Source organism: Erpetoichthys calabaricus, chromosome 17, assembly GCF_900747795.2.
Source record: "Erpetoichthys calabaricus chromosome 17, fErpCal1.3, whole genome shotgun sequence".
Classification (NCBI taxonomy): domain Eukaryota; kingdom Metazoa; phylum Chordata; class Cladistia; order Polypteriformes; family Polypteridae; genus Erpetoichthys; species Erpetoichthys calabaricus.
Window position 1 is genome coordinate 602062 of NC_041410.2, and position 12718 is coordinate 614779.

The following is a 12718-nucleotide window of genomic DNA, read 5'->3' on the forward strand; positions in this document are numbered from 1 at the left end:
GGGGCAGACCTCAGTGGCGCGATGGCACGGGAGGAAGGCGTCTGATATCTTGTGCCACCTTGTGCCCCACAGTAAGGCGTGACCCCGAGAGGCCCTGCTTGTGCCAAGCCCTGTTCAGTTTTCCGCCTTCTTTCTTTTTATTTCTTGCCCCCCCCCCCCCACTAAATTGAACTTCGCACATCGGGGTTACACGACACCAGGGTCCCCGAAACAAGCGATTCAGAGTGGGGGTCACAGGCCAAAGGCACTATATGAAGGCTGTCTGTAACGACACACAGCTGTACACAACGGCCACCCGCTCATCCAAATCCAGTTATGGACAGCATCGCGTGCCAACACCAGGTGGGCACACTCACGCTGGGCTAGTCTGGAGTCACCAGTCCACCAAACACACACGGCCCTGGGCACAAACCTGGCATCCCCGGAAGAAAACCCACAGTGGCAGGCAGTGTGGCACAGCAGTTAAGGCTTTGGACTTCAAACCCTGAGGGTGCCCTGCTGCGGGCACTGTGTGACCACGAGTGACAACAAATGGAAAAAGAAAGAATGGAACAGATGGCACCTGAGACGCTGCAGGGCACCAAAAGTAAACATTCAAGACATGGAGGGAACCCCAACAGGCTGTGGCATTTGAGCTCAGGATGGCAGCAGTGCCAACACACTGGCTGTTAGGATTTGACCAGACGTCTCGAGCCCACCAAACCACGAGGCTAAACATTTACTTTAGCAATAACTCCAGTTACTTGGGAATATGCCAGGGAGACACCCAGGCCTGCTTTTGACTTTCTCTTCCAGCCCACAAGCTCAATGTGCCCGCTGTCTGGATGAGAAGGTGGGCATCACGTCACGTCAGCCACAGCCTCCTGGTGTTGGGGATTTGTGCCAAAGTGGGAACAGACGAGTACTGAAGAGAGAGCGGCACACGTCCACCGAGACCCCTCAGACTCCAACCTGGTGCCCCTCCATGTGCCCTGACCACATGGCCTGGGGGGAGGGGGCGTGGCATGGTGAAGAAAAAGAGAATGTGATTGGCTCAGACATCGCAGTGTCTTCTGGGAGACACACCTGCTGTGAAATGTGAATGAGAGGCGCAGCGCAAAGTCTTAAAAATAAAAAATCAATCAATAAGTAATCAATCAAATCAATCAATAAGTAATCAATCACGTCCACTAAGTCACCGGCCTCAGCCCAACCTCTAAAGCTCCGGCACTCCGCACGCGAGACGAGGCCAACGAGCCCCTCAGTGAGATTGGGGGCCGACAATCAGAGTTTGGTCAAAGTCGACCCCTCAACGACCCCCTCGTCACCTTTATAGCCCCCCAAACACCGAAAGCACTTGTTGAAGCGGCTGGAATCCTGCCAGCGTCACATCAAAGAGAAGTGACACGCATTTGTCACACACCTTAGTGCTTACTGTGACTCGCCGGTCCCTGCGCTGGTCAGAGGCTACAGGGCTCCTGATGAAGACCCCCGTCCAGTCTGACCTGTGACCCCTCAGCACCGGTGGGCCACAGGGACCTCTGGTGGCGCGACTGTCAGACTTGTCAAACGTGCGCAGGTCGGCCTCGTTTCAAACAAAGCGGTGGGGGGCAGCCATCAGAATGTGGTCCTCAGCAGTGAGACCCCCAGGAGCGGTGCCATTAAGGGGTCTGGCCATTGGGATGACAGAATCGTGGAGGTCTCTGGGCCCTGTGCTGTCACACAAGCTCACCTGCGTTATTAAGAGAGCCCACCAGAGAATGGCGTCCTCGTGTCAAAGTCCCCCAAGCAGTGAGGGTCCAGTTCTACTGAGCCGTCATGGAGTCCATTCTGAGCTGGTTGGTGCCGCTCTGCTCCGACCCACCCAGGGCAGACGTCTCTGTGCAGTGAAGGGTAAGACGAGGCGCCCCCTAAAGACGAGACAGTAATGGGACTACACCTCAGGGACACCTCTCCGCCGGCGGCTTTGCTTTTTTGTGCTGCCCTCGTACCCCTCGGATCATTTTAGAGTTGATCTTCTGTATTCTGTGCAATCGAGACAAACTGCGAGCACAAAGCAGAGTTCCTGGCACATCAAGTCAACTGTCACTGTCACATTTACCTGCCCATCTGCACTTTTAATGTGCACATCTGTTCAAAGTTTAACCACAGCATCGCCACAGCAGGGCTGAATTTGGCACAAACCGAGTGACATCTCAGGACTCGAGGGACTCTGCGGTGACCTTAAGTGGGGCTGCTAACTTCAAGCTGCTCATTTAACGGGACGCCAACAAATGTAAAGTGGCACCACTGTGCAGTAATACAACGTAAGGGGGGGGGGGGGCAACGTCATATTCACGAATGAAAACTGAATGACGCCACTCCACAGCTGAAGGACTGGCACACCAGTGCCCGCTCGTTTAGATAGAGGACACACACGACAGACAGACAGATGAAGGGCACACTGTAACGGATATTCGGGTAGACATTCTAGAAACGTACAGCACACGTGACACACACCATACATCAGGCAGGTCGCTAGATGTGACAGGCACTATATATGACAGTGAGACAGGAGTTGACTCTGGACTGGCGCTCGCGGTGCGTTAGCCATCTTGTCTCAGAGCTCCTGCCCTTATTTAAGGGCGCTATATAAAATCAAGAAGGGATCCACGTCACGTAGGACTCTAATGTCGTCTTCTCCGGCCGGTGTCGCAGTTCTGATGTCACAACGCACTTACTCCACGGGTCTGTGGCTTCAGAGCACCCTGGCACGGCGCTCGTGTCACCTACAGATCGGCCTTTTGGTGTAACGGGTGAATGTGAAAGTCCATTCTTGACGCATGCGCAGGAGCGCGGCTGTCGGCCCCAGCCACCCGAAGATCAGAGTAAGGTTGAGAGCCCCGCCGCTGACTCGGGGACAGCACGACAAGTCCCTCATTTCGGAGCGACAAGCACACCGCGGTGCCGGCGCTCGTCAGCTCAGATGTTCCCAAGCCCTCTCGGGATGGTGTCGCGTGTCAGCCCGACTGCTTACTGGGGGCGGCCCTGCGCTCGGGTGGGCTCAGCGGTGCGTCTCACTTGCCAGCTCAGCGCGATTTCACGGCTGGACGCCTAAGGCGCAGGCAGGAAATGGCAGCAGCAGCAGAAGCCGAAGCCGCGACCGCCGCCTCCTTCCTCTCGGCCATATTAGCAAGAGCAGCGCGGCGGACTGGAGAGGAAGGCAGCAAAGATGGACGAGCAGTCGGGGGGCGCACGGGAACTCCGCTCACGGCTTTTAAAGTTTCGAGCTTATTAAACGGAGTCGTCTTGCAGGGGGTGGGGCAAAGCAAGCCTCTCGCTGCAGGGGTCCAGAAGACCCCCCCACACACGCGCTTTAAAAACCCGCAAGGAACACGCGATGACATCTAAAGGCCATCTTATCCAAACTGTCCATCAACTCCAAGTTGTCGCCGAATTTAACCGAAATAAGTGACAGCGACGGGCACGTAGAGGGTCTGTGAAAAGTCTCATTCGTAAAACCAGAAGCAATGATCCTTGAGATTCACCCCCCCCCCCCCCATCTGTGAGGCACAAGACTGTAATGACACGTGGCACGGGAGAGGGGGGCAGTCCATGATACCCCCGAGTTAAAAGTGGGGGCTCAATCAGGGGTCCCGTTGTTCTTTTGCTGTTGCTGGACTGTCCTTCATGTTTCTTCTTTTTCAAAGTGGCACCTGTGCAAAGTTGAGGCCCCCTGCCACCCATCACGGTGCTCTGCCAACCCGCTGTACCCTCCGAGATATCCTCAATCACCACGAGGAGGTTCTTGGTGCAAAGTGAACCTCGGGCAGCGAGAATGAAGCCCCCAATGCGGTCAACAGTGCAGGCAGAGGTCAGCTGCCAGTCTGCTGGAAAGCCATCAGGGGGCAACTTCCTTGTGGTCTGTCATCGATGTCCGGCTAAGCTCTTATATTGGGGGGGGGGATCAAAGTCACAGTTTGAGGAAGTCATAAATCTAATTAACATAAGAACTGTGACAAACGACAGGACAGCACCCGGGCCATTTGTCACCACTTTGTTTGTCCCCACGTCTCCTTCAGATCCTCCTTAAAGGCTCTTGAGGTTTCTGTTCAACTCCACAGCCCAGCAGTTTCTCGGAGATTCCCACAACTCTTTGTGTAAAGAAGCCCCTCAAGTCCTCAACGCACGTCCCCTTCATTGGCACAAAAACATAAAAATGCCGGAAAGAGACAGAAACTGGAAATGCCACCCAGCCGAATCGTGAAGAAGGCACTCCAGGCAGGCCTCTGCACCAGCACTGGCCACCGGTGGGCTTCCTAAAGGATCCTGGCTGGCATCCGTTCACAGAGTTGGCTTATTCACAATTTGTCACCTCCGAGCCCGAGTGAGGCGACGCTGGCAGCGAGAAACGTCTGTGGACGTGAATAGTGCAGAGAGAGAGAGAGAGACGTGGAAAGAGGGGGCATACAAAGTCAGGAGCGTCACCAAGGAAGAAGGAGCCCCACGTCACCCACCCTAACACCCCCTAACCTGGCGATGACAATATGCAGCGGTAGTCGTTGAGCCCACGTCCGATTACAAAGTACAAAGTAAAATACCAAAGTGTGGCACACGGAGGACGTGCTCAGCAAAGGCGGCCATCACGTGTCCTCGGCTCGAGGCAAAGCCTCCCGACATGTCACCTCACAGCAGGAACAACAAAAGGACACAGAGAGAGCAACGCCATGAACACGAGGACAAGCTCCGTTAATGGGACACCACCCAGGGGTCTTCATGGAGCAGAAAATGAAGACAAAGCAAGCAGGGGGCGTCATGAATGACGAGCAACACGGGGACGGGGACAGGGACGGGGACACCTCTTTATCACAGCTGCTTGGTTTGTTATGATGATTACTTGTCAGATAATTTCTTAAGTTTCTGGACCGTGTCGGCCATCATGGAAGAAAATGACACCATGGACCCCTGGGGCGCCCCCCCCGGCACATGGAATGCTGAAGAAGGGTCCTGAGGTTCAGTTAGCCAATGAGCTTCTGTAAAAAGGCAACGTCCTCGTGGGGTTAAATAAAGTGCAGAGACTGAGAAACGGACACTGCAGGCAGACAGACAGAGTGACAGACACTATAGAGTGACAGACGTGAAAGGGACTATAGAGTGACAGACATGAAAGGGCACTATAGAGTGACAGACAGGCAGCTCTCTCTCTATTGACACACGCGGCCCCCCCGGGGGTCTATACTCCCCCCTCTCTCCAGCCAGGTGTCCTGTGCAGGTCTGCACGTCTGGCCTACGGAGTTCCTGTCCTTTTCCTGTCATTCCCAGTCAGTTTAGTGACATTTTGCTGTCCTTGTTTTATTATTTTATTTATTTTAACTTTTATTGGCTTGAACTCCTCAACGCGGGCACAGTGTGTACGAAACACGGGCGAGGACCCTCAGGCCCCACCGTTAGACTGCAGTGTCGGAGGGGCACTAAAACTGTGACTTGGGTGTCACTCGCAGCTCCTGGACTGCTATACCGGTGCCAACATGGACCAAAGCAAATGACAAACGACTCCCCCCAGTCTCACGGCCCGCTCCATACATCAATGACAGGGGCCTCCTCTTTGGACCCTCCGGCAAGTTTACGTTAAAATATCATTGGGGGGTCTGAACTGGGACCCCCTTGGAGTTCCGATCACACTTACACCCCAAGCACATGCTGCCCCTCCTCAACTGCACTCCATAAACCGGTGAGGGGTCTCCTCAGCTTGTCTGAAGAGGGGGCCAGGCCCTCAAACAGCGGACACCCCCCCCCCCATTGGAGGTCTGATTACACCTCAACACCACTCAGCGGGACGTGAGGGGCTTCAAAGCTGCCACTTACTTCTGGTACCAAAAAAAACAAAAGGCTGGGCTGGCGCCATTGTAAAATCTGGGCTTTTGGGCATCTTCAGTACCAGCGTGCCACGTAACCCCAAACAGGGCTCTTCAGGCGGACCCACACACACACACAGCCGAGGGCACGGAGGACACTGCAGGACCACCACCATGAACCCGTCGACTTGGGCATCCATGGACCTGTGAAGGCCACCGAGGGAGGAAGTCAAAGGTACGGCCATCTGGTGTCGAGCTTCAGGAGCGCCAACTAACAAAACTTCAGCGAGACGAAGAAGCGAGAAGACCACTCAGTCTGTCTGTCTGTCTGTCTGCCCATCCCACTTCCTAACTTCCTAAGCCAATCCCAGCAAGCACTGGGCACAAAGCAGGAACATCATCTGAAGGGGGCACCAGTCCATCTCACACTCACACACACGTGCCAGTCCTCCAAACCCGCATGTCTTTGGACCGTGCGAGGAAATGCCAACTGACTTCAGGACCCCAAGTTTGACTTTGCTGTTATATCCCCCCAGTCCTACCACAAATAGCCCCGCCCTCCTGTGAACGACCCCCCAGTGCACCCCAATCTTTGGACTGTGAACAGCTGGCAGCGGGCCCAAGGGGTCCTTCTTAGTCGGGGGGCTGTAGACCCAGAAATCACCACTGAGAACCAAGATGAGGGGGCGGCACACCACCCTGCTGTTCACTGACCTGCCATTTCAAGAAGCACCTTTCATAATTTGGAGTCTCCAAACGGAACCAGCCCTGGATGGCAATGCCAATCCAGTGCAGGGCACACCCACAGACAAGGCCAGTTCTGAGATGCCAGTCAGGCCAAGTGCTGTATAATATGAGACAGGACTGGACGAGTGGCAAGAGAAAATCAACATGGGTACAGGGGGCACACAGACCTTGGCACTGTGCTTCCACAGGCAGCGGCCCCTGAAATTCTTCAAAGTCAACACAGAAGGTTGGGCATCAGCCGTGTTGACCATAAAAGGACTTCCGTGGTGTGCCAACGCACTGTGATAATTACAAGTGAACGCCATTGTGAGAAAGCGTGCAATGACAGGTCAGCCACCTGAATGCAGCGCCACGCCTCAATGACGGGAGGAAAATGAAGACACCCCAAGAAGCACCCAGCGGGCATCGCCGGGCGAGTCGCCTCACCACACCTGAACAACCGCACGACCCTGGAAATGAAAAATGAGGCGGACCGACTCCCGACACACAGTCCCACCTCACTGCCACCGGACCCAAAAACAATGGGCAAAACTCAGCAGGAGCAGAACATGGCACAGGGCAGGCATGGCACTCGCCACAAAGCTGGGTGAGGAGAACGGAAGGGCAGGCCGCTGGCCAGGGAAGAGCAAAACGTCCAACTTACTACTGCTAAGGACACTGAGGTGACAGACAGGACAGGTGCTTATGGTAGGCAGAGGGTGGTAAAGGGCGCTACGTCACGGAGAGAATGATGGATTTGAAAGGTGCGATAGGACTGATTGATATGAAAGGCGCTATAGCAGACTGAAGGGCGGGCACACAGACAGACTGGCAGAGGAAAGCCAGCTCATAAGGGCTAGACTGAGGCAAGGCACCATATAATGGACAGACTTAAAAAGAGTTCTATAAAACAGCTAACGGGTAAGTAGGTGGCACTGCCAGCATTAAATGGGCAGACAGCAGAGCCTGGGGTTTGAACCCATGCCCAGTTGTTTTGAGTACATGTTTCATGTGCCCACTCAGGTTTTTGTGTCCAGCTTGATTGTGTGCTTCTTGCAATGGACTGGCACCTCATCCTAATGCCAGCACTGGCACCAGCTCCTGGAAGCCTGAACTTGACTGAGCACAATGTGTTCTGAACGGAGAGGCGCTTCATACACTCGAGCCTGCTCACTGATGCACGACCTACCAAATGTCTGTGATGAAAGCTGGCACCACGACCGCTGCAGGGGTCCACATAAGCTGTTTGGGGCCATGGAGTCTATCCTGGCAGCACTCGGGGTAAGGCAGGAATGAGCCCTGGGTGGCAGGTCGCTCCTCGCACACTTCGAATGGCCGATGCCCGTAAGCTTCTCGTCTTTGACGACGTGGGAGGGTCGCTGGTTGAGAACATGCAGGGTCCGCACTCCTGCAACTCGAGCCCCCCAAAACACCGCAGCCTACCAGCCGTCCCCGTGTATACGCCATGCCCGCCGCAAGTGCAATACAAGCCCAGACGGAGAGAAACTTGAGAGGTGCCCTGCGGCGGAGGAGAAGGAAATCCCGAGCACTAACAGGGCCATGCGAAAGCACGAGCTCCGGTCTGCGAAACGGTGTCGCTGGGCGCGTGTGACCTCGACGTCATCCAGCAAACTGTCCCTGGCCGGACCCTCCATACGCAGATCATCGCGGAGGGCTCGAGGGAAGGACTGAACTGGTTAATACCGGAGAGGAACGGAAGCGCCACGAGGGATCAGCACACCGCTCGTTACGGCAACTTTCCGTTAACAGAACGACCGGGCAACCACGGAGCCCAGCGCCGCCGAACGAAGCTCGTTCGCTCACTTCAGGGAACGCCGGTCGAACGACTTCAACCCGCAGGGGAAGTGGAGACCACGGACTCCGACAAAGGCGGTGACTCGGGTGGTCTCTGCTCAACTACTCAACAGCCGTCCCGAGCGGTGCGAGTAAAGAGCAGCCCGCCGGACACGGGACCGGACAGCGCGGCTACTTCGCCCCCTTGGCGAGCGGACGAACAAGCGGGACACAAGTTTAGCCTTACCTTTAATTGGCGGCCCGTCACCGACACTTTTCGATATCAGCTGCCAGAATTCCAGGCGCCACTTCGCCTCAAGCGCATCTTCGAGAAATCACAACGAATTACGTAACGAGGGAGGGAGGGAGAGAGAGAGCGGCGAGCGGCGCTCCACTTCAAGTCTCCCTCTTCGCCGAGTCGCAGGCAGACGCCGGGAAGCCGAGGGAGCGCGAGGCGAGCCACAATGAGCCAGAGCGCGGACGCGCGTCCTGTCAAAATAGAAGTCCTCGCTTAACTTGAGGGGGGAAGGCGCACTCGTCAACTTTTAACAGCGGGGCGTCACCGAAACGGGAAAGGAATGCGGGCGAAGGGAAAGAATAAAAGAAAAATAAACACACACGCCCTGGGAACACTTCGAATGTCCGCCTTTAATCCGGACGGCATGGTGGCGCAGTGGTTTGCACGACAGTCGCTTGACGCACCGCGATGACACTTCGATATCGCGTAGACGGGCTTGGTTTTAAATGGCGACTCTAAATGGTTTCAGCCTTAGTGTCATGGGTGCATAACACAAGGTAACGTACTTTCATGTCACCTCAGATTAGTGACAGTACAAAAAGACATAAGAGAAAGAATACGAGGAACGCAACATATGTACAACATATAGACATAAATAGATAGCACATTATTTGTCATCGAGGTGAAATTTGGCTGATTACAAAAACCCAAATAAATAAATGTATTAAATTGTAACACCCAGCAGCCCCTCTCAAATACACCAGAACACGACTAAAGGAGAAGAAAACCTAAAAGCAAAGAACGTCTAACTCGGCTAAAGGCAAAAAGAGCGGTGACAGTCACGGAGGTGGCACGAATGTCATCGGTCCAGCCGAATGGAGTGACCCGCCGAATGGGATGAACAGAAGGACGCTCGTCTTTATTCACTGAACCCTTTTCTCCACCTTTGCCTAAACTGTTGAATCAGCTCAGGGCTGCGGAATTGGGGGGTGCGGGTGCTGTGGCCCACGAGCTGATCAATTAGGGGAGTTCGACCACAAAAAGGGGGGCTCCTGGCAGATGTGTTATTAATGTTGTTGTATTTCATCCATCCATCCATTTTCCAACCCGCTGTATCCGAACAAAGGGTCACGGGGGTCTGCTGGAGCCAATCCCAGCCAACACAGGGCAGGAACCAATCCCGGGCAGGGCTTTTCATTTATTGTTAGAAGAGGTGACTGGTGGGCTATACTGGGGTGGACTGTGCCAAACGAACCGTCCCACTGGGAACTGCCGCTTCGCGTTCATAAGAAACCAACTCGTTACTCCTCGTGTGCCCAGGGCACCTGAACTCAGCAAATGCACAGGTAGGTGACACTCGAGCTAGAAGAGGACACTTCGTGCTGTCCGGCCGTGTCCCGTTTCGAGCGGAGCCACCACACCAACAGCAAAGGCCGGAGACGATACTATGGAATTAAAATCTGTTCATCCAACTCTCTTATATAGCGCCTTTCATTTCATGTTGGGATCTTTATTATTATTATTATTATTATTATTATGTAAACATACACAGGCCTGTTACCAGGAAAACAGCTCCCATCTATCTATCTATCTATTATATAGTGCCTTCTATCTATCTACAGTGGGGGAAATAAGGATTTGATCCCCTGCTAAATTTGTAAGTTTGCTCGACTCGTGATGTTTATAAAGCCCACCTGTCCACAGAATCCCTTTCTTCCATTCCAACCTCTCCACCACCACGAGAAACACAAACGAGCTATCAAAGGACGTCAGGGACAAGACTGTAGACCTGGATAAGATCAGGAATATCTGTCATTTATTAATTCATTCATTGATTGTAATCTGCGTGCCAGGTGGGCACACTGCCAATCTGTGGGTGCCAGAATTCTGGGTTGTAGGGGATCCAATCCTTATTTCACTCAATGACATGCAAATCAATTTATACTTTTTCTGTAATGTGTTTTTTCTGGGTTTTTGGTTGATCTTACCATCAAAATGAGAGACCGTTCATTTCATTGTAAGTGAGCAAACGCCCACTCTATCTATCTATTATTATATAGTGCCTTTCCTTTCCTATCTATCTATCTTGAAATGCCACAAAGCGAGTGGGCAGAGAGAACTGCGCGGGTGTTCCGGGTGCCCGAAGAGTCCAAAGTGCCGTCCTAAGGCAGCGGGACCCCGTGGCGCTCACGGACGGCCATTGCGGTTCCAGCGCGGCTCGTGTTCTAAACGTTTTCAAGTAGAAGCTGTAAATGTGTACAGTTCGGTAGTTGGGGGTCTCTGTTCGACTGACATAATGGCAGACCTCTTTCCAAACAACACGATGCCAGGTTTTCGATGTCACGTTTGCACGTACGATTGCAGACTTTAGGACGTTCGCGTACTTCTGGTATTCTCAGAAGGTTTTTTTTTTTTTAGTCCCGGTAAAAGTCCTTCACGGTAATCCCCCTTTAAAGACCCCACACGTTCGAGCAAAGTTTTTGCCCAAAGTTTCCTACCCAGTTGGAGTGCAGGTCGGCTGCGGGGGTCTTCGGTGTCGTTAGTGGCAGTGGGTGGGCGCACGAGGGGCGGACTCTTAACGCGACACAACAACTTCCCGAGATGTGTCCCGGAAGTGATCGGGCGTGCGCGTGCGCGTGATGTTGTTGTTTCCAAGTCTACAATTCGGAAGTTAACGGCTTGGGAGAGCCGCGCGAAAGGGGTGTCCCGTGGAGGGGACGTTGCGCTGCTTGTTTCCGTGTGTCGCCGTTCGCGCCGGTCCTGTGGCTGAGGTGTCGGCGCAAGTATAGCAGGCGAGCGACCTCACCGACGGCGGACCCCGGGGGTCTCCAGGTTTAGGGTCGCTGGTCGCTGCCGTTACCTCTCAGTTTCCCAGTCGGTCCCAGTCGGTTTTAGATCTTGCCGGTGTTCTTCTTCGTTGTATTCTCCACTCGTCTGAATTCGCTGTATTTGTTCCTTCACGTTGTCGCCGACGTTTCCACACCATCCCCGTCCTTCGCGTGTGAATTCAGTTTTTTGCGTGGAGTTTGCTACAATTAATGAGAACGACATTCAGCGCAGTGGGCACGGCGACAAGCGACATGGCATGAAGAAGAGCGGCAGACCCACCAGGGAGCCCCTCAGCAGCAGACCACCTGCACACGTGGGGACAAAATCCCAAAGAGGACAAATTGTAAAAGCAAGATAGGCGGTGACCCCCAAACAGACTGGGGGCGCCATCTGCTTGTAGCGGACGTCACGAATACGCGGAACGAAGGAAACCCGAAACGAAACTCCTCGCGTCGTCATGACTGGGGGTCCCCAGAGGGTACGGTGGGGTTTGTGAGAAATGACAAACTGTGAATGTAAGAAGGTGTATGTGACAACTGAAGTGCATCATCCTCATCCTCACATTCCGGTAGAATCCAGCAAAGCCAAGCGTCGAGCCCTTCGTCTTTGTGACTTGTTTGCCCCCCGTGTCGACTTTGTTTCACCCGAGTGGTCACAGGGTTGGGGAACGTGGCCTTAAGGATGGAGACGCAGAGAGAGAATGAAGAAGGCGGAACGTCAGCGGTGGTCCTCACGAAGTGAAGTGCTGGAGGAGCAGTGCGGATGGAGTTGGCCGAGAAGCAGCTGCTCGTCTTCTTCTTTTGTCCTCTCTGTCGTGTTTTTGTCGTCTTCTTCTGTCAGTTTCTCCCGTTAGGGTCACCACAGCGGATCATCTGTGTCCATCTCTTCCTGTCCTCGTCATCTTGCTCTGTCACCTGCATGTCCTGTCTCATCTCATCCATAGACCTCCTCTTAGGCCTTCCTCTTCTCCCCTTGCCTGGCAGCTCTATCCCTGGTACCCTTATCTCATTATACCAGCATCTCTCCAGACCAACACCATCACACCTCTAATGTCCTCGTTTCTAATCCTCGTCACACCCAATGCCACCTCCAGCTCGGTCTCCTGTGCCACCGTCACCAGCCCATATAACACAGGTGGTCTCGCTGCCGTCCTGTAGACCTTCCCTGTCACTCTTACTGGTGCCCGTCCGTCCCCACTCACTCCTGGCACGCCACCTCGTCACCCCTCTGCCACACTCCGTGTTATTCCGTATTGCTGATCCCACCTCTGACTGCCCTCTCATTGACACGCGTGTATTCTGTCGTGGTGGTCCTACAG

General features: G+C 54.0%; 1 protein-coding gene across 2 annotated transcripts in view; it reads right to left on the bottom strand.

Moving 5' to 3' along the window:
- Positions 1-8843, bottom strand: part of si:dkey-199f5.8 (beta-1,4-galactosyltransferase 3) — a 30921-nt gene extending 22078 nt beyond the window's left edge. For both annotated transcript variants that reach the window (XM_028822733.2, XM_028822730.2), the window contains exon 1: positions 8581-8843. The gene's annotated coding sequence lies outside the window, so the exon portion shown is untranslated. The remainder of the gene's footprint in view (positions 1-8580) is intronic.
- Between the last annotated feature and the right edge of the window lie 3875 nt (positions 8844-12718).